A 19,679-nucleotide genomic window follows, 5' to 3' on the forward strand; every position below is an offset into this window, starting at 1 on the left:
AAAAGAGAAAGTAAGCAGATACTAACAGTAAATTAACAAGTAGAATAATACTTTAGTTTCTACCACTTGTCCTTAATAATGTTTACAAATTAATAGGTGTATAAATGACACAATATGTTACTGCATACATCCGCAGACTGATTGGGAGTTTTTGTTTGTTTACTTACTACTAAAATACAAGTTGTCTTGTATGTTCACTATTTTATTTAAGGACTTAACTGCAATAATAAACATATGTTTAATGTACCCTAAGTTTTTTTGTTAAAATAAAGTCAGTAATGCCATTTTTGTGGCCCCCTTTATTTAAAAAAGTACCAAAATAATTTTTGTATCGGTACTAGGGGTGTAACAGTACTTGTATTTGTATTGAACCGTTTCGGTTCGGTGCAGAGTTGTACCGAACGAGTTTCCAGACGGACATATTAAGTTGCGTAAACAATACTCAAAATGCCGGACTTTTGAGGCATTTAAGAAACTCTGCCCTGACAGCCCCACGAAAGAGGACATGTCATCTGAAAAGAGGACGTATGGTCAGTCAATCCTAGCCCGGTAGTTGCTAGCACCGGACATGTCCTCTTTTGCTAGCATGCTAGCAGTGACCGAGCTAGGATAGACTGACCATACGTCCTCTTTTCACTGGACATGTCCTCTTTTGCGGGGCTGTCAGGGCAGAGTTTCTTAAATGCCTCAAATGTCCGGCATTTTGAATTATGGCTGCATGTATTAACAATGTACATTCAGGGTTAGGAAGGGGATTAAAAAAAAAACAGATTGTGCGCACAGCAGCATTTGTGAGGAGGGTGCAGAGAGCGAGAGAGTTATGATAAACGTGCATAAGTCTCCAGGCTCTGCTTTTTATCCATTGATTTATCAGATTTAATTTTTTATTATCTATAGCAGGGGTGTCAAAAGTGTGCCCCGGAGGCCATTTGCGGCCCACAGTTGGGAAATTGTGTTAGATGTAAAAATAAACGGAATACAATGATTTGCAAATCCTTTTCAACCCATATTCAGTTGAATATGCTACAAAGACAACATATTTGATGTTCAAACTCATAAACTTATTTTTTTTTTTTGCAAATAATAATTAATTTAGAATTTCATGGCTGCAACATGTGCCAAAGTAGTTGGGAAAGGGCATGTTCACCACTGTGTTACATCACATTTTCTTTTAACAACACTCAATAAACGTTTGAGAACTGAGGAAACTAATTGTTGAAGGTTTGAAAGTGGAATTCTTTCTCATTGTTGTTTTATGTAGAGCTTCAGTCGTTCAACAGTCCGGGGTCTCCGCTGTCGTATTTTACGCTTCATAATGCGCCACACATTTTCGATTGGAGACAGGTCTGGACTGCAAGCCATGTAACACATGGCTTGGCATTGTCTTGCTGAAATAAGCAGGGGCGTCCATGATAACGTTGCTTGGATGACAACATATGTTGCTCCAAAACCTGTATGGACCATTCAGCATTAATGGTGCCTTCACAGATGTGTAAGTTACCCATGCCTTGGGCACTAATACACCCCCATACCATCACAGATGCTGGCTTTTGAACTTTGCGTCTACAACAATCCGGATGGTTATTTTCCTCTTTTTTACGGACGACACCACGTCCACAGTTTCCAAATATAATTTTAAAGGTGGACTGGTCAGACCACAGAACACTTTTTCACTTTGCATCAGTCCATCTTAGATGAGCTCGGGCCGAGCGAAGCCAGCAACGTTCCTTGGTGCTGTTAATAAATGGGTTTTGCTTCGCATAGTAGAGTTTTAACTTGCACTTACAGATGTAGCAACCAACTGTAGTTACTGACAGTGGTTTTATGAAGTGTTCCTGAGCACATGTGGTGATATCCGTTACACACTGATGTCAGTTTTGCTGCAGTACCGCCTGAGGGATCAAAGGTCCGTAATATCGTCGCTTACGTGCAGTGATTTCTCCAGATTCTCGGAACCTTTTGATGATTTTACGGACCGTAGATGGTAAAATCCCTAAATTCTTTGCAATAGCTCGTTGAGAAATGTTGTTCTTAAACTGTTCGACAATTTGCTTACAAATTGGTGACCCTCGCCCCATCCTTGTTTGTGAATTACTTAGCATTTCATGGAAGCTGCTTTTATACCCAAACCTGGCACCCACCTGTTCCCAATGAGCCTGAACACCTGTGGGATGTTCCAAATAAGTGTTTGATGAACACTTCTCAACTTTATCAGTATTTATTACCACGTTTCCCAACATCTTTGTCAAGTGTTGCTGGCATCATATACTAAAGTTAATGATTATTTGCAAAAAAAAAACGTTCACGCCCGATTGTAGCTGAGATAGGCGCCAGCGCCCCCCGCTACCCCGAAAGGGAATAAGCGGTAGAAAATGGATGGATGGATGGAGTTTGAACATCAAATATGTTGTCTTTGTAGCATATTCAACTGAATATGGGTTGGAAATGATTTGCAAATCATTGTATTCGGTTTATATTTAGGTTTAACACAATTTTCCAGCTCATATGGAAACGGGGTTTGTACTATTAAAATAAACAAAAACATAACAAAAGTGGGGTTTCACGGTGGCAGAGGGGTTAGTGGGTTCTGCCTCACAATACGAAGGTCCTGCAGTCCTGGGTTCAAATCCAGGCTCGGGATCTTTCTGTGTGGAGTTTGCATGTTCTCCCCGTGAATGCGTGGGAGGGAAGTGAATGCGTGGGTTCCCTCCGTGTACTCCGGCTCCCTCCCACCTCCAAAGACATGCACCTGGGGATAAGTTGATTGGCAACACTAAATGGTCCCTAGTGTGATATATTTTCAAGATGGCGGCGCCCGGACGGGCTGCGTCCTCGCGGAGCTCCTGCTAAAGATGAAACATTTGGCAGAAATACCGGACAATTCCACAGACTTTATGGCTGGCTCACATCGTGGTCACTCCGTGATCACGTACGACCGCCAGACACTTCTGGATGTGGACATATCGGGCCGTTTTGGACTGATAGACGCGTGCGTGCTAAACATGCTAACTAGCATGGGAATACGTCGGCGGCTACATCCAGCGGCCTGTGAAGCAGGGGAGTATAGTAGCAGCGGGGGCCGTCTACGGAGCAGACGCCAGCGGTGTGATCGGAAACGCGGATGTCGAGCGGGGCTAAAAACAAAGCAGAAGGCTAATCCCCACAGAACACCACTTCCCTCCATCCTGTAGCCAGATTTAAATGGAAAATGCGAGACTACTGGTCTGGGTAAGGAGTCAGTTAAATTAGAACACGTTTTTTCTGCTTTGAGTGTTTCAGAGTTGGACATGTGTGTTACTGAGGTGGCTAACTATGATGCGTGCAGTTTATCAAAGCAACAAACAAACAATCGGAAAATCCCCGTTACTGAGATGGCTAACCATGATGCGTGCAGTTTATCAAAGCAACAAACAAACAATCGGAAAATTCCTGTCGTATCAATTCCTAGATATGGTCGTAACTATACTAAATGCACTGGGCATAATAAACACAACATTAGTAATATTGCTACTACGGATAATTTGATCAAAAACTCCCTAAAACAGCCCACTACCTATAATATAGGTTTTTTAAACATAAGATCATTGTCTCCCAAAACGTTATTAGTTAGTGTTATTATCAGAGACAACAATCTTAACGTCATCGGTCTCAGCGAAACCTGGCTTAAACCAAACGACTTTTTTGCGCTAAATGAGGCATGTCCTCCTAACTTTACACATGCGCATATTGCCCGTCCGCTTAAAAGGGGTGGGGGGGTCGCACTAATATACAACGAAAACTTTAACCTTAGTCATAACATAAATAATAAATATAAATTGTTTGAGGTACTTACTATGAGGTCTGTCACACCGCTGCCTCTACACCTGGCTGTTATCTACCGCCCCCCAGGGCCCTATTCGGACTTTATCAATGAATTCTCAGAGTTCGTTGCTGATCTAGTGACACACGCCGATAATATAATCATAATGGGGGACTTTAATATCCATATGAATACCCCATCGGACCCACCGTGCGTAGCGCTCCAGACTGTAATTGATAGCTGTGGTCTCACACAAATAATAAATGAACCCACGCATCGCAACGGTAATACGATAGACCTAGTGCTTGTCAGGGGTATCACCGTCTCCAAAGTTACGATACTCCCGTATACTAAAGTATTGTCCGATCATTACCTTATAAAATTCGAGGTTCAGACGCATGTTCGTCAAACTAATAATAATAATAACTGCTATAGCAGCCGCAACATTAATACGGCCACAACGACAACTCTTGCTGACCTACTGCCCTCGGTTATGGCACCATTCCCAAAGTATGTGGGCTCTATTGATAACCTCACTAACAACTTTAACGACACCCTGCGCGAAACCATTGATAACATAGCACCGCTAAAGTTAAAAAAGGCTCCAAAAAAGCGCACCCCGTGGTTTACAGAAGAAACTAGAGCTCAGAAATTATTATGTAGAAAGCTGGAACGCAAATGGCGCACGACTAAACTTGAGGTGCACCATCAAGCATGGAGTGATGGTTTAATAACTTATAAACGCATGCTTACCTTAGCTAAAGCTAAATATTACTCAAATCTCATCCACCGTAATAAAAACGATCCTGAATTTTTGGCATCGCTAACCCAATAAGGGACCCCTTCCAGTAGCTCAACCCACTCAGCTGAGGACTTTATGCAATTCTTTAGTAAGAAAATTGAAGTCATTAGAAAGGAGATTAAAGACAATGCGTCCCAGCTACAACGGGGTTCTATTAACACTGACATGATTGTATATACGGCGGATACTGCCCTCCAAAATAGTTTCTCTCGTTTTGAGGAAATAACATTAGAGGAATTGTTACAACGTGTAAATGGAATAAAACAGACAACATGCTTACTTGACCCTCTTCCTGGGAAACTGATCAAGGAGCTCTTCGTATTATTAGGTCCATCAGTGCTAAATATTATAAACTTATCACTCTAAATCACTAGTGTCTCAAAGGGCTGCACAAACCACCACGACATCCTCGGTAGGCCCACATAAGGGCAAGGAAAACTCACACCCAGTGGGACATCGGTGACAATAATGACCCAGTGGGACGTCGGTGACAATGATGACTATGAGAACCTTGGAGAGGAGGAAAGCAATGGATGTCGAGCGGGTCTAACATGATACTGTGAAAGTTCAATCCACAATGGATCCAACACAGTCGCGAGAGTCCAGTCCAAAGCGGATCCAACACAGCAGCGAGAGTCCCGTTCACAGCGGAGCCAGCAGGAAACCATCCCAAGCGGAGGCGGATCAGCGCAGAGATGTCCCCAGCCGATACACAGGCAAGCAGTACATGGCCACCGGATCGGACCGGACCCCCTCCACAAGGGAGAGTGGGACATAGAAGAAAAAGAAAAGAAACGGCAGATCAACTGGTCTAAAAAGAGAGTCTATTTAAAGGCTAGAGTATACAAATGAGTTTTAAGGTGAGACTTAAATGCTTCTACTGAGGTGGCATCTCGAACTGTTACCGGGAGGGCATTCCAGAGTACTGGAGCCCGAACGGAAAACGCTCTATAGCCCGCAGACTTTTTTTGGGCTTTGGGAATCACTAACAAGCCGGAGTCCTTTGAACGCAGATTTCTTGCCGGGACATATGGTGCAATACAATCGGCAAGATAGGATGGAGCTAGACCGTGTAGTATTTTATACGTAAGTAGTAAAACCTTAAAGTCACATCTTAAGTGCACAGGAAGCCAGTGCAGGTGAGCCAGTACAGGCGTAATGTGATCAAACTTTCTTGTTCTTGTCAAAAGTCTAGCAGCCGCATTTTGTACCAACTGTAATCTTTTAATGCTAGACATGGGGAGACCCGAAAATAATACGTTACAGTAGTCGAGGCGAGACGTAACAAACGCATGGATAATGATCTCAGCGTCTTTAGTGGACAGAATGGAGCGAATTTTAGCGATATTACGGAGATGAAAGAAGGCCGTTTTAGTAACTCAAAGGAGAGAGTTGGGTCGAAGATAATACCCAGATTCTTTACCATGTCGCCTTGTTTAATTGTTTGGTTGTCAAATGTTAGAGTTGTATTATTAAATAGAGTTCGATGTCTAGCAGGACCGATAATCAGCATTTCCGTTTTTTTGGCGTTGAGTTGCAAAAAGTTAGCGGACATCCATTGTTTAATTTCATTAAGACACGCCTCCAGCTGACTACAATCCGGCGTGTTGGTCAGCTTTAAGGGCATGTAGAGTTGGGTGTCATCAGCATAACAGTGAAAGCTAATACCGTATTTGCGTATGATGTCACCTAGCGGCAGCATGTAGATGCTGAAGAGTGCAGGGCCAAGGACCGAACCCTGGGGAACTCCACACGTTACCTTAACGTAGTCCGAGGTCACATTGTTATGGGAGACACACTGCATCCTATCAGTAAGATAAGAGTTAAACCAAGACAGGGCTAAGACATGTATACAACTTGATGTTACTTGATGTTCAATAAATTTGAAAATGTTATGTCATTTGTGGAAATAAAAAAATAAAAAAGTGGGAAAAAGGCATTTCAAATAGCATTCCTGTTAGGCAGTGGTTCTCAAACTTTTTTTGTCATCCCCCACTTTGGACAAGGGGGAGTTTTCAAGCCCCACCTGCCCCCATCGGCCCAACAGAACGCTAATGCCAAGCTTAACATTTTCAAATTTATTGAACATCAAGTAACATCAAGTTGTATGCACTCAAACTCAATAACATAAAATTACATCAAGTTCAATAATAAATAAAATAACTTGCATCAACTTCAATAATAAATAAAACAAGTGTTTTAACTTGCATCAAGTTCAATAATAAATCAAATAACTTGCATCAAGTTCAATAATAAATCAAATAAAAGTGTTATAACTTGCATCAAGTTCAATAATAAATCAAATAACTTGCATCATGTTCCATAATAAATAAATTAAAACTGCCACTTTTTCGTGTTTTGATAAAATTTACCGCGCTCACAACATCTGTTAAAACCTCATTAAGTTCGGGGCTGAGCTGCCTTAACGCGAGTGCTTCCCGGTGAATGACGCAGTGTGTCCAATGCGCATTTGGCGCAACCCTCTTTATTAGAGCCTGCTGCCCGTTTTTTGACCCTGCCATGGTCTGTGCGCCATCAGAGCAAAAGCCCACACAGTTTTCCCATTTTAGGTCGTGTTATTTGAGGAAACTGTCCATTATCTTGAACAGCTCATCAGCAGTGGCTCTATTTTTTATGTATTTCCAAAACAGTAAATCCTCGCGCAATGACTTGCCATTCACAAAGCGGACGTATGCGATGAACAGGCGGTCTTTATTGTTGTCAGTAGCTTCGTCCACTTGTAAAGCAAAACGACTTTATTTTAATTTGTCTACGACAGGGGTCGGCAACCTTTACCACTCAAAGAGCCATTTTGACCCATTTCACAAATTAAAGAAAACAATGGGAGCCACAAAACTCTTTTGAAATGTAAAATGAAATAACACTGTCTAATCCCCCTCTGATCCCCACAATTTCCCCCTCTGGCTACCTTTTTTTTCTCTTTCTATCCCTTGCTGCTCCAGCTCGGCTGCACCAAATGATAATATAAATACATTTAGTAAAGTCAAATTTAAATAAGGCAACAAGAGAAGTATCCTACACTTCTCTTCTGTAAAGTAAATGTGTACAGCCGATATGGGCATCTACATCAACTATATGATTTGCCTGGGAAGCTGGACAGGACAAAACAATTGCAAAATAAATTAAAAATAAAAAATAAAAAAATAAAAAATGAAATAACACTGCATATAAAGTTTTCTTTTTGCTTTGTGCTATGTATAAACAAACTATGATGGGTTACGTTTATGAAATCAATGAAAGTCTGTAGAAAAAAATGAAATAAAATGTCTGCATGCAACAAAACGTTTTAACTCCGAAAAAGACGTCGGGTTGAAGGTTAAGTAAAATACTTAATGTAGCGGTAAAGTCCTATACTATTACTGCTACTGGTTGCCGAATATAAATGAAGCTAGTTCAGACGTGTGCAGCCGGCTAATAATTGATGTCCAAAATTGTGTCCATGTTTAACAAAAATATTTAATTTCATTAAGTCACATTTATATAACACACTTTGTACAAAAAAAGAAAATACAAGGGAGCAAACAAACACTAGCCTGGCACAATCAAAAACTGTTGCGCCTCTACTCAACAACACCTGAGCAAGATCCTGACTCCTCCCTAAATAGACAGGCACTTGGCCTTGGAGCCAACCCCTTTAGTGACGTCATCAATTTGACAGACAGAAAGTGTATTTGGCTCTAACACACCAGCCCCTAATTGCTACTGGTGTGATGAACACAGCAATTTAATTCGAAATAAAACAAAAATAGAGCCATAATACGAAAACAAACACTCTTAGGGTTTCATGTTTCTTTTTGCAATAATGGAGTTATTTTACTCCATGCCTTCATTCATAGCCTGCATTTTCTTATGCACATCCAATACTGGTGATCTATTACCAACAGTTCATGTAGACTGTAGCTGTCTTCTTTTCCTATTCCTTGCCATCAGCTTTCTTCGTCACCTTGGGGGTAGGAGAGCTTTTCTTCTTCTCAGTTTCCTCCTCTTCTTCTCCTAAAGGACTCTTGGGGTCGTTTTCTTCCTCCGCTTTCGGGGAACTCTTCTCTTTTTGGACCTGCCATAGTCGCTGTCCTCATCATCTTCCACCATGAAGTCTTCATCACTGCCAGACTCATCAGGATCCAGGTAAGCTTCCTCTGGGTCATCCTGCTCTTCATCCTCACGGCCTCCGTCACCCAGAAGGATTTCCCGCTGTTTCGACGCAGCCTTAGAGACTGCCTGGCGTATTGTTCGCATTCGACTGACTTTATTTTCATCTGTGCTCCGTTTTCTTTTTGGTGTCTTCCTGCTGGGCTTCTCTTTCTTGTGCTTCTTTCCCTTTTTTGACATATCCTCTTGATCTTTGGGACCCTGCTCATTGAAATCATGCATGTACTAGTTCATAAGCAGTTCCTCCAAAATGTTAACGATTGTGTGGTTAACAGTAACTGTGGGGCTCCAATTATGCGTGTCACTGACTTGTAAAGGCCCATTAATCACCCACCTCAATAGGGTTCTGACAGCATAAGGTCCATCTCCGTGGCTGTTAATCACCTCCCGTGGTTCCATTAACTTTGAGGCATTGGTACCAATTAACAGGTCCACGTTGGCAGTTATCCGAGGAATTTTGATGCCTTGGAGGTAAGGCCACTTATCAAGTTGTACCTCACTAATCAGATTGTTAGTGTACACGGGCATCTGCCTTTGAGTGAAGATATCAGGAAGCTAAAAAAACTTACTACAAGTAAGGTCAGAGATTTTCAGACCATTTACAATGCTGCTCGGGACCACCTTACTGTGCTCCATGGTGCGCAAGTGGATCTTTGTTTTTCGGCCTTCTGTGTTCAGCCTGTTCACCAATTGTTCAGAACAGAAGGTCCCTGTGCTTCCTGGATCTAGGAAAGTATATGTCTGGACTATCTTGTTGGCTTATGAGCACTTCACTTGCACGGGCAGCATAGGTAAAATTCCATATTTACCAGCCCCTGTATGGCCACAAGTTGATGATGTAGTGCAAATATCTGCTTTTACCTTTGGAAGTTGGCTATTTTCTCCACTTTCCAGATGCCTCCTGTCAATATGTAGCACTTTGGGATGCGTCTTGTTGCAGTAAGAGCAAGTGATGCGCCTGTCGCAACTCTTGCTCAGGTGCCCTGTGCACAGGCAACTAAAACAAAGGCCTTTTTCCTTTAAAAAGTCAAGCTTTTCCCTATGTGCCTTATTTTCCAGTATCGGACAGTGCTCCAATGCATGTTCACTTTTACAGAAAAGACAGGAAATAGAGTTCGTCTTGGAGGTGTTCACAAATTTATTGAGTTGTGGAGCCGGTTTAGGTCTAGTGGCAACTGTCAGATGAGTTGCGAAACTGTTCCTTCTGAACTGTGATTTGCTTTGATGTATAGGCTTGGGTTTGGTTACTGTTTTATTTTGAGGGATGTCCTGAATGTCGCCAAAGACAGGATCTGAAGCAATTCTGACCTGCTGTTCAATGAATTTCACAATGTCTGTGAAACAAGCACGTCGCTTTTGTTGGTCAACAATGTCGGCTGCTTTTCCTCTCCACTGGTCCCTGAATTTGTATGGAAGCTTTTGTATGAGCATATTCATGCTAGCTGGCATGTTGAGCTCCTCCAAGTACTGCAGCTCATCCATAGCATTGGAGCATTCTCGCAAGTACAGTTCAATAGCTTGGAGATTTTTTACATCCTCAGACTTGATGTTTGGCCATACCATAATTTTGTCCAGGTAGGCTGCTGTTATTTTTGAAGGATTTCCAAAGAAATCCCTTCGTAGGCATTTTGCTGTAACATAGCCTCTCTCTGTAGGCATATAGAGGCAACCGCGCACCAACTCTCTGGGCTGTCCTTTGGTAAACTGCTCCAGATAGTATAAGCAGTCACACCGATCATTTGGTTTTTGCCTCTACACAATATTCAAAAGCTTTTATGAAAGCCTGAAACTGCAATGGGTCACCTTCAAAAAAACGGAATTTGTCTGTGTGGAAGTAATTGGGAGGTTTTTGCTTGAACCAGGAGTGCCATCATTTCATTTTGCCTCTGTAATACAGTGTGGAATTCACCTGGTATTGTGTTGCCTTGAAATGATTGAAATGCTTGAGGTAAATTTTGCCTGAATTGGTTTTCCACAGGATCCAAAGTTGATGAGCACAGTGGTTGGTTGTTTGGTTGAGGGTGTGAATGGACCTTGTTTGGGGCATTCTTGGCTGTGTGAAGCTCTGAAGGAGCAGCTTTAACAGATGGCTGAAGTTGTTGTACAGGCAGAGTAGGCACATTTTTCGGTTTTGTCCCTTGCCTGTAATAGGACTCCATTCCATCAGACTTTTAGCCTCTGCCAGAAACACTGGCTTCATGGAGGACAGACAATTTAGCATTGTGGGATGCTATTTGAGCATCCAACTCCATTTGCTCCTTTTTTCCCCTTATGGCCTCTGCTTGTTCCTCCTGTTCCCTCTTTAGAGCTGCTGCCTGCTCATCTTGTTTCCTCTTTAGAGTTGCTGCCTGCGCCTCCAATGCATGGATCTCTTTTAAAGCAATAGCACGGGCGACAAGTGCTGCCTTATCTGCCTCTGCTATTATGCGAGCAGAAGAAGTGGAAGACATTGTGCTTTTGTTTGAGACTGTGGATTCAATGGGCTTTGATAAAACAATAGATTGAACATTTGAAATGCTGTCATGGGGTTGTACATTTTCACTTTCAAAACCATCAACAACGGAACCCTCATTTTCAACCTCATCATCATCATCATCATCATTATCATTGTCATCATTTTTAAAACACATCAACCTGTCAACCTTTTCAATAAAACCATCAAAATTCAACATTTTTGCTTTGTACCATGTCTCATGTTTTGTACTCTCATATTCTGGCAACAGAGACAACAAAGTTATGTGCACTTTTCTAATTTCATGATATAAATCCATAAACCTGCTCAATTCCTCCTTTAGCTCATGTGAACGTGTTTCGTCATTTATCACAGCAATGACCCCCTCTTTTAGTATTGAGAGTCTTTGCAACTTTGATTTTCTTTCCCCCTGCAAACTTTCAATTTTGTGACCTAGAGCCTTGGGTGTCATTTTTACCACACGTGTTTTCCCTTCAACCCCTTGTCCAACATTGTCACGTTCATCCACAGTGTCCCATTGTGGCTGTTTATGTTCATCGGCGCATGCGTGTGGTACCTCCTCCTCCATTAGGAAAAGTCAAAGTTTGTCAACCCGCGCGCAAGTCAAGTCAAATAGTCACCAATAAATTGGATTTTTCAAAATTTGTGTGCACAAAATTTAACAATGGCCATTTTTTTTTTTTTAAGTGGGCGCGCCGCTAAAATATACCACACTCAACTCTGCTCCGCGTCCTCCTCCACGCAAGGCACGCACGCGCGCAGCCTGGTCCGATGGATGATCTGCAGGTGCTGCTGCTGCTGTCCCTGATGAGCGACCCTGTTGCTCTCCAGTCGGACTCGGAGCTGTCGATGCAGAGCTTGATTGCAGGAATGTGTCCGCCGCTTCGTCGATCCGTTTCTTCCGCCGCCGGCTGCCAATCAAACACTGACAGCGGCAGGTGCGATCCTCTTCCAAAATAAGCCTCGCAGCTTGTTGCTTCCCAATAAACAACTCGCCTTTAGGTGAGGCAGTTTTTGACTTAAATGTAGCGGTAAAGTCCTATACTATTACTGCTACTGGTTGCCGAATATAAATGAAGCTAGTTCAGACGCGTGCAGCCGGCTAATAATTGATGTCCAAAATTGTGTCCATGTTTAACAAAAATATTTAATTTCATAAAGTCACATTTATATAACACACTTTGTACAAAAACAGAAAATACAAGGGAGCAAACAAACACTATCCTGGCACAATCAAAAACTGTTGCGCCTCTACTCAGCAACACCTGAGCAAGATCCGGACTCCTCCCTAAATAGACAGGCACTTGGCCTTGGAGCCAACCCCTTTAGTGACGTCATCAATTTGACAGACAGAAAGTGTATTTGGCACTAACACTTAATGTCTATTTAATTCCTCCTTGTAGTAATGAGAAAAAAAACGCCAAACTTAAATTATTCACTGGCAGAGAACCAAAAATGCCGTAAAATACATATTTCACTGAACAATTAAAAAATGTGAATACATGCAAAATTATGGGAAAATAAAATATTCATCATACGTGGTCAATGTGATTTCTGCTCCTGAACCGCAGAGCACAGCGTCACCACATCCGGGCTGTATGACGTCACATTTATCTTCACACAGGAATGTAAACTCTCATCTGGGAGGCGTGTGCCATGTTTGTTTGTAATAAAGTTCATGTTGGAGAACACCTGTTCACATGCATATGTGGATCCAAAGATTGACAGGACCCCAAGTGCAGTCTATTTTTCATGTTCACATAAAAGTCGGGGATAGCGTTCCAAGTTTCGAACACAAGTTTATCTGGCTTGGGGAGGTTTTCAATATCACACTATTTGTGATTCTGAGCAAGAACGGCCTTCTGACGTGAAACATCTTCAAGGTCCGCTGTCAGGCGCTTTAACTTGGACACCCACGTGTCTCCGTCGCGCGCGGCCGTGGGCGTGTCCCGGGGTTTGACAAGCAGGATGACAAGCTGAGCTGGTTGTGACAAGCTGAGCCGCATCAGAGTGATCAAAGAGTCGCATGCAGCTCCGGAGCCGCTGGTTGCCGACCCCTGGTCTAGGAGTTATTCCTCAAGATCACTTGCAATGTCGCATATACGTCTCGCAACTGTGGGACAGCTTTTAATTTTGCTGCGCTTGTCTTGTCAAGCATGACTGACACCATGTCTATTGCAGCGGGGAGAATCAGCTGCTCAGCAATTGTGTGTTTTTTTGCATTGAGCAATTCTGTATGCAACTCTATATGAAGCCAATTCATCCATTTTGTGTAATTGTGGTCCACACGGCGGCACACATTAGCCTGCTACCCATCCGCGCGAAAGTTTGTTCCGCTCAGCCCCGCCCCCATTAGTTACTGTTGCGTCCGTCAAACTTTCGCTCCTACCTAGAAATGTAAAGCCTACAGGAAAATAAGTAATTTACATTAATTTATATAGCAGATTTCACACACAGAATCACAAAGTGATTTACAGTTTGTATAGAAAACGGGGTTGTAAAAAAAAAATCTAAGAATAAAAAATACAAAAATAAAATAAAAAAATTAAGTGGAATCTCCTCCCGTTTCTCGCGCCCCACCTGTCATGTCTCTATTCCCCACACTTTGAGAAACGCTAGGTTAACTGATGTGTGAGATAGTGAAAAGCTCCTTACCGTTGAAAGACCTCGCCATAACGGGTTTAGCTAGCGGTTCTGACTTGAGTCCTAGTTTCTTAGCTAACCCCCAGTCCATCAGACTCTCGTCTTCCCCAGAGTCTATTAAACTCTAGATCTGTGGCCGTGAGATGCGTTATCGTGACCTTAGTGAGAGTGCGTGGCATCTGAGGTACCGCCGGAACGTGACTCGCCACCTGGGATCCCTTGGTTGGACACGAAATGACAAGATGGCCGCCCTCTCCACAGTAAAAACATCTCCCCTCCATCAGCCGCTTGCGATGCTCCTCTGGGGTCAGTCGGGCTCTCCCTAGCTGCATGGGCTCCTCCTCCAGGTCAGTGCGGAGGTGAGGACATAACTCCGGGGGTGAAAGCTGAGTGGTCGCCCCGCTAGGTGCAAAAGGATGGGTGGTTCTTCCTGCCGCAGCCGGTCCTCCTCCTCGCTGTCGTTTAAGTTGGGCCAGTCGGTTGTCCATCCGGATGGCGAGTGCGATGAGGGCATCTGGGTTGTCTAGTAGGTTGGGGACGACGTGGCGAAGTTGGTAGAGTGGCCGTGCCAGCAATCTGAGGGTTACTGCTTCAATCCAAACCTTCTATCATCCTAGTCATGTCCATTGTGTCCTTGGGCAAGACACTTCACCCTTGCTCCTGATGGGTCCTGGTGAGCGCCTTGCATGGCAGCTCCCACCGTCAGTGTGTGAATGTGTGAGTGAATGGGCAAAAGGGAAATACTGTCAAAGCGCTTTGAGCTCCTTAAAAGGGGTAGAGAAGCGCTATACAAGTACAACCCATTTACCGTTTAGGTCTAAGGGAACAAGGAGGTCCTGATTGGAAGCTCCGAGTCCCTTCAGAAAGACTTCATAGAGGGCCCTGTCTTCCCACCCGCTTTCTGCTGCTAGCGTGCGGAAGCGGGTGGTGTAGTCGCACACAGAGCCGCTACCCTGCTTTAAATTGCTTAGCTCTTGTGCCTTCTCTGCTGGACGACACTGGGTCAAAAGTTTTAGTTAAAGCAGCTTGAAAGTCTGTGAATGAGTGGCAGAGTGAAGAGTTCCGCTCCCACTCGGCAGAAACCCAAAATCTATACTTGATACACCAGAGTAACAAAAGATACAGTGGTTGGTTGATTGATTAATTGATTGATTAACCTTGAGCAGTGACCACAGTATTCCCTCTGAAAATTGTGATGCGTGGACCCGGATATACTGCACAGTCCTACAGATATTATAGTACTTAACTACCGTTTGTTGCATTCCTCGAAATTAGGATGCATAACAAGTTTTCAAAAAGGAAAAATTGTTTATTAGTCAGTGACTCACATTCAGTTTTACAGATTAATTTGAAACCAAGAATATATATAAAAGATTAGATGGGATTTGAACCTTTTCTTACTGACATATTTGTCAGCATTTAATCTTTTTAAGTCCACAGTGTCGGTACCTCTACTGTTGCAAGTTCAGTTCTGCAAAAGAAACAAACACCTCTACTTTGGGGTGCATTAGTTCTATTTGACAAGGACAAATTATTTTCGCCTCAGAAAACAGACAAGTTTCTCACCAGGAAAACATCCATCCATTTTCTACTGCTTGTCCCTAAGTGATGGTATTTAACTCTACGTCTCCATCAAGCAGCATCTTGAGTGTTTAAGGTGAAAGGAATTTGTGAGGTTCAACTTACACTGTTCATTTTCATGTCATAATAAGAACACCCATTGTGCAGAATTCACGCCGAAGAACAGTCAAATAATTTTCCTGTTGCCTTTTTGGAAAACGTCAATGTTAACGCTCTGCATCCAATGAGCATAAACATTAGATGGAATATAAATTAACTGCTCCCAGACAGGGTTGACAGTGTTTCCCTGACTGGGGATTGAACCCAGCCCATGAGGGCGCCGAATCCTAGCCACTAGACCACCAGGGAGATGACAACTAACCCAGACACTTGCCCTCTGCCTGCCTTTTTGACGGATGCACGAAGCCCCCACACCATGTCAGTTGTACAAAGTCAGAAATGTGTTTTGCAAAAGTCTTTGAGCGGGAACTTTTGTGTCTTAGGAAACTCCTGCAGGAATATAGACTTGGACTTGGAAAAAGTATACAACTCTAACAAGAGCAAACAGACGTTCCTTTCTCATGTCCTCTTTTGACTCCTTGGTGTAGTCTGTGTTGAGGTTGAGGTTGTTGTTTCCACACAATGTCACCAGACAGGCCATCTCCCTCCTGCAAGTCGCTCCGTGCCGACCAGCGATACGTCACTGCGGTGTGATCCGAATACAGGAACAAATACAAGTGGCCTGAATGTTTACGGTAGGGGTGCAGATTTTCAGAAGACAGGTTGACAAAAACATACATATCCACCTTATAACCATACCAAGTCAATGAAACTAAACTGTCCTTTGCTATATTGAATAATTGATGTTGAAGATGAATACATTTTTGCATTTTTGTTTCTGGCACAGATGCCATGGACCTTTCTGAATCCACTTCACTTTTGGAAAGTCTACCTTTTTCACTATCCTGGGGCTTCATCCTTATAACTGTGTGGGAAAGTCCGACCAAAGCCTTTGTAATCTGCATACGTAAAAAAATGATGTAGGTTGATATAACATGGCATATTTACACTTTCACTCATTTTATGTTGTATTTGGACTGCTGCACACATCCTCACCCCGGGTTGTGTTCTATTTTGATCACATTCCTGGACCCCAGGAAGAATAGTCTCCACTGCGGTGTAGACTAATGGGGATCCTTAATAAACTAAACTAAATTCCTAGCGTAAAGAACTCTCAAGTTAATGTTTTGGCCTGATTTCCACAAGTTTTCCAGAGCATTGCAAATGAGGACCAAGCTAGATATAATTGCTTAGGTCAGGAAAGAAACAAGTGGGTTACCAGAACAGAAATGGCTGTGGTGGGATTTGAACCCACGCCTCCTGTGAGACTGGAGCCTAAATCCAGCGCCTTAGACCACTCGGCCACACAACCACTGTAAGCGTGTTTTAGATGATCAATTCATCGGAATTATGAGACGGCAAACGTATGACATGGCATCACTTTGGTTGTGGCGTGGCAGGGATAGGCTTGGATCGTTTGCTTGTCCTTTAGAAAACACTGGAAGTTGCAGTCCTTGTTAGTGTAGTGGACATTTTCTCCACATGTTACGTGAAAGTTCAGGGATCAAGTCCCTAATGGGGAGATGATTTTGGTTCCTGTTATTTTCATCAGTTAACATCTTCTTCAACCTTGAGCAGTGACCACAGTATCCCTCTCTGAAAATTGTAACGCTTAGACCCGGAGGTACTGCACAGTCCTACAGATATTATAGTAATTTACTACCATTTGTTGCATTCCTCGAAATCAGGATGCATAACAAGTTTTCAAAAAGGAAAACATTTTTATTGCAGTCAGTCACTCAAATTCAATATTGCGGATTAATTTGAAACCAAGAATATATGTAAAAGATTAGAAGGGATTTGAACATGGCTCTATGCAGGGGCAAGAGGGGGCAGAGCCCCCTTAAATAAATGTCTTGCCCCCTCAAATCAAAATTTGAGAAAGCAAATTTTAATAAACTCACAAAATTACTACATTACAACTTGACAAAATTATCTGCACTAGCGGAAAAATCAGCCGAAAAAGGGACACACAGGATATGGTAGTGTCGGCTTCCCTCTCATCCCTCCCTCCGCTGTGCGTGTATTCAACATTCCACAGGCTGCGCAGCACACACACAGCCGCACACACCCCTCAGCCCTCAGTAAACATACAATCACTGTTGCAGTATGAAAGTAAAAGAAAAGGAAAAGTTGTCTACATTTATCATATACTTGTTAGGATGGGTGTATTTGTGTAGTCTTATCTGTCATAAACATGTTTATGGTCGCGGACTTTCGGTGCTACGGAGTTCCTTTTTTTTTTTTTTTTTTTTTTACAACTTGGCGAGAGCAGTGACAGCGGAGGCTCTGAGCAGCAGTGGTTTGGAAGGCAGAGAGCCTCCATTGTCCCTGTAACAAGCTACAAGTCATTTATGATGCTGTTAATGACGGTAAAAATGAAACATAAGGTATATATCCTGCTTAGCAGTCCTCCTCTGCTGTCCTCTGTTCAGAGCGGAGTCCCTAGCAACGGCCCGTTTTACTTAGCAACGGTCTGGCAATCGACTGCTGGAATTCTTTTTCTGTTGTTTTTCTTGTAATTCTACATAGTCAACCTTTAATGTTTCAATCTACATTTTGTAATAAACAAATTATAAGTTTCATTTGATACGACCAAGACACCTAAAAACAAAAACACAGCCGTTTTCAACAATTTACAAGCAAGTGGGCAACACACATACATTGGAGTGGATGAATTTTGTGCCCAGATGAGTGCCCACGTCCACTGCATGTGACAAACTGAAGACAAGTGACCTGTGTCTGACAGACCCCCACGTAAACCCCCACCCCAGGCTGTAGTCCTGTACTGTTGTTGTTTTTCTTCATGTAATCACAGCGGTTTTTTTCTGTCGTTGTTCAAGCTTACTTATTATCTGCTCCAGCTTCCAGCAGCTCACAAAGAGAAAGTTAATTCTCTGTAATGCATCCATTTTTTAGAGCATTTAAAAAGTCTAGTCCTGCTCCTGCATGTAGTAGTAGCAATGATAGTTTGAGATTCTTTTTTATCATTATTCATCAGACTACCTTTCAGTTTTGTAAATATTGACTGTAGTGTGTGAAGTCCTACTTTGGGTGAAAAATTTATTTGAGAGTTAGGCCATCCAGTTAGGATAAATGTTATGTTGTTGGTTGATAAAATCTGGATGAAGGATGTTTTATTTTATTTTATTCATTTATTTTTATTTTTTCCTTCTATGGCTGTTTATGTTCGTCAGCGCAGGTGTGTGCTCCCTCCTCCTCCAACTGGAAAAGTCAACCCACGCGCAAGTCAAGTCAAATAGTCACCAATGCATTGGATTTGTAAATATTTGTGTGCACACATTTTAACAATGGCAATTTTTGTATTATTGTTACTTCCCTATAAACAAGTCGCGTTCCAGTGAGGCAGTTTTTGACTTAGTGTAGCGGTAAAGTCCTGAACTATTACTGCTACTGGTTGCCGAATATAAATGAAGCAAGTTCAGAGCTTTGCAGCAAACTAATAATCCATGTCCAGAATTGTGTTCATGTTTTACAAAAATATTTATTATCATTAGGTAGCGTTATAAAACTAATTTTGTCACAAAAACGGAAAATACGCGGGAGCAAACAAATAATAGCCTGGCACAGTCAAAAACTGTTGCGCCTCCACTCAGCAACACCTGTGCAGGATCCCAGCTCCTCCCTAAGTAGACTGGCACTTGGCCTTGAGCCAACCCCTTTAGTGACGTCATGAATTTGACGGACAAAAAGAGTATATGGCTCCAACAACTGTCATCTAGTGTATTGGACTTGCAACTGCAAAAAAACTTTCCTGTAAAAGATAATTTGATAATAATTAAACAATACAGAAGGACAACAGTTACCATTACTGTATCATTTGAAATGTTGCAATAAAAATTTAGATTTATTATCACAAACAATATTATTACCACACACAAAAGCACCAAAAAGTGAGAACGTTGAGAACAGGTATCGATTTCGGTGTACTGGAATCTGTGCCGTATCGGTTGAAAAGTGAACGGTACCCATCCCTACCAGCAAGTGTTGTTGTACTGGAAACTAATTTACAATTAGTTACAATTAATTTTCATCACACACAATACTCCACTGTGGAATTGTTGTAATATTAAAATGATAAACAAATCCAT

General features: G+C 42.4%; 1 protein-coding gene and 1 non-coding gene across 4 annotated transcripts in view; both read right to left on the minus strand.

Moving 5' to 3' along the window:
• LOC133545576 (zinc finger protein 391-like) overlaps positions 1–19,679 on the minus strand; it is a 212,369-nt gene that overhangs the window by 177,136 nt on the left and 15,554 nt on the right. The window lies entirely within an intron of this gene.
• On the minus strand, positions 16,798–16,879 carry trnal-uag (transfer RNA leucine (anticodon UAG)). Its single transcript has one exon. It is a non-coding gene; the product is annotated as a tRNA-Leu (tRNA).

Source organism: Nerophis ophidion, linkage group LG28 (assembly GCF_033978795.1).
Source record: "Nerophis ophidion isolate RoL-2023_Sa linkage group LG28, RoL_Noph_v1.0, whole genome shotgun sequence".
Lineage (NCBI taxonomy): Eukaryota > Metazoa > Chordata > Actinopteri > Syngnathiformes > Syngnathidae > Nerophis > Nerophis ophidion.